This window comes from Octopus bimaculoides, chromosome 5 (assembly GCF_001194135.2).
Source record: "Octopus bimaculoides isolate UCB-OBI-ISO-001 chromosome 5, ASM119413v2, whole genome shotgun sequence".
In the NCBI taxonomy this organism is placed as follows: domain Eukaryota; kingdom Metazoa; phylum Mollusca; class Cephalopoda; order Octopoda; family Octopodidae; genus Octopus; species Octopus bimaculoides.
Genome location: NC_068985.1, coordinates 9122097 through 9124869, shown reverse-complemented (window position 1 = coordinate 9124869; position 2773 = coordinate 9122097). Strand labels below are relative to the sequence as shown.

At 39.8% G+C, this 2773-nt stretch overlaps 1 protein-coding gene across 1 annotated transcript in view; it reads right to left on the bottom strand.

The window, feature by feature from the left end:
• Positions 1-2773, bottom strand: part of LOC106883757 (D-beta-hydroxybutyrate dehydrogenase, mitochondrial) — a 98557-nt gene that overhangs the window by 54939 nt on the left and 40845 nt on the right. The gene's annotated exons all lie outside the window — the stretch shown is intronic.

Here is a 2773-nt window from a genome sequence, read left to right as displayed (position 1 = left end):
TATATATATAATGTACACACACATACATGCGTACAGAAACACTCACATACGTTGCCCCACCCTCCATATAACTACACACACACACAGAGGTAGGTAGATCACTGACAGACGAGAAGCAAAAGAACAAGAAAAAAAAAAGAAAAAATACGGCCAATTGAAGTTTAATATTCCCAAACTTTTACTCAGGCCGAGTAAATTTGTAACGCACTTACCAGTCGCTCGCCATGCTAGAAATAACAGTCACATCTCCTTCAGATCATTACCTTATCGCCTTACAAAAAAAAAGGAAAGGACAAACACCGGACAACGATACTAATAAATGTACTAAACAATGGCATGTTCATCGGTAATCTTCAAGTTTAGGGGATAAAAAATAAATAAAAATATTCAAGGGAAATAACTGAACGACTTACCAGTATTATCCGTTTTCTTCTAGCTGTTTATAAATAAATCACACCCTAACCCTAACCCTAACCCTAGCGTCAATCAAATCACGTGTGTGATTTATTTATAAACAGAGATGTACGGAGAATACTGGTAAGACGTTCAGTTACTTCCCTTGTATATTTTTATTTATTTTTTTATCCCCCTAAACTTGAAGATTACCATATTCATCACTGGAACATCTTTGGACATCGGTTTGTTTGCTTCGCTTGATCAGAGCATCTCTTCGGCTTAACAACGACTTACGAACTTTTATTGTTTTTTCCTATTTTCATTAAACAACGGAATCTCTTTCTTCCGGGTTTCTCCTCTGGACTTTCCTTTTGTGTTTTCTCTTCCTCTATTTCACTCCTCTATATTTTATTTTCTCTCTCTTTCCCTTACCTCTCTCTATTTTTTTTTCCTTTTCTTCCGCGCTTTTCTTCCTCACTCTCACGAATTGTTTGTCTTCTGGCGATGATCAATGCCTGTTTAATATATTTCGTTTCATTAACGGCGGCGAGCTGGCAGAATCGTTAGAGAGCCGGGCGAAATGCTTAGCGGTATTTCGTCTGCCGTTACGTTCTGAGTTCAAATTCCGCCGGGGTCGACTTTGCCTTTCATCCTTTCGGAGTCGATAAATTAAGTACCAGTTACGCACAGCGGTCGATGTAATCGACTTACTCTCCTTGTTTGTCCCCTATATGTTTAGCCCCTTGTAGGCAATAAAGAAATAAGAATCGTTTTGCACGCCTGGCAAAATGCTGAGCGGCATTTCGTCTGTTTTAACGTTCTGAGTTCAAATTTCGCCGGGGTTGACTTACCCTTTCCCGTTCGATAAAATAAGAACCAGTTGAGCACTGGGGGTCGATGTAATCAACTTACCCCCTCCTCGAAATTGCTGGCCTTGTGCCAACATTTGAAAGAATTATCTTTTATCTTTTACTTGTTTCAGTAATAAGACCGCGGCCATGCTGGGGCTCTGCCTTGGAGAACTTATTTTTCTTAAGCCTGGCTCTTATGCGATCGGTTTCTTTAGTCGAACCGCTATGTAACGGAGACATAAACACGCCAACACCACTTGTCAAACGGTGGTGGAGGACGAACAGACACAAAGACACACAGACAAACACACAGACACACGCATACACAGACAGACAAACAGACAGACATACACACGCACACACAGACACGCACACACAGACAGACAGACACGATTATATAAGACATGTTTCTTTCAGTTTCCGTCTACCAAAAACAATCGCAAGACTTTGGTAGGCCCGTGGCTATAGTATACGACACTTGTCCAAGGTGTCACACAGTGAGACCAAAACCGGAACCATGTGGTTGGTAAGCAAGCTACTTACCACACAGCCACGCCTGCGCCTATACATACATACATACATACATACATACATACATACATACATACATACATACATCTCATTAAGGAGGCTATTCGCAATTTAGAAACGAAAAGCAGAAGAATAGTCGTCGCTAAAGTGACGGAGGATGCTAGTAAGCACCAGCTTTGCTAGAAATAAGAGCCAAAACAACTCTTTGCCACATGAGAGCACTTTTCTAACGGCTGACTCTAAATATATTGTACTTAGAGCTATTGTTACTACGCTTACAACAATAAATATATCTCTGAATGCGTAGGTATATGTAGGTATGTTTCAATATGTATATGTAAAACACATGCACAACAATTATCCGAAACAGCTGTAAAGATAAGAGTTGATTGCTTCAGTCATTTGTAAACGCAAGTTTCGATGTAGATACATTCCTTATGCCTACTATTATTTATCCGTCACTTCTGCATCTACACACGCGCGTACGAGCCCGCACACGCACGCGCACACACACACACACACACACACAAACATACAGAGAGTCTATTCTTGGAATAACCTATATACACAAAAATATATAAATGCGTTTGTGTGTGAGTGTCTGTCTATCTCTATCAGAATGCTTTCCATTTACTTCTGGTTCACAGATTTATATATATGCATGCACATGTGTGTATACTTGTGTCTCTGTCTGTACACAAACATACACACAGGCACATACACACATTAACACACACACACACACACACATACATGTATACATCCATGTATGTATATGTATCTCTCTATCTATCTATCTATCTATCTATCTATCTATCTGTCTATCTATCTATATACAGACATACACAGTATTTATATTGTGTATATAAGAGGTTATAGTCCAACATGTGTCCACTTGAAGCACATCTGCATGTTAGCATGACGCTGATTACGTCACTGATTAAATACACACACACACACACACACACACACACACACACACACACACACACACA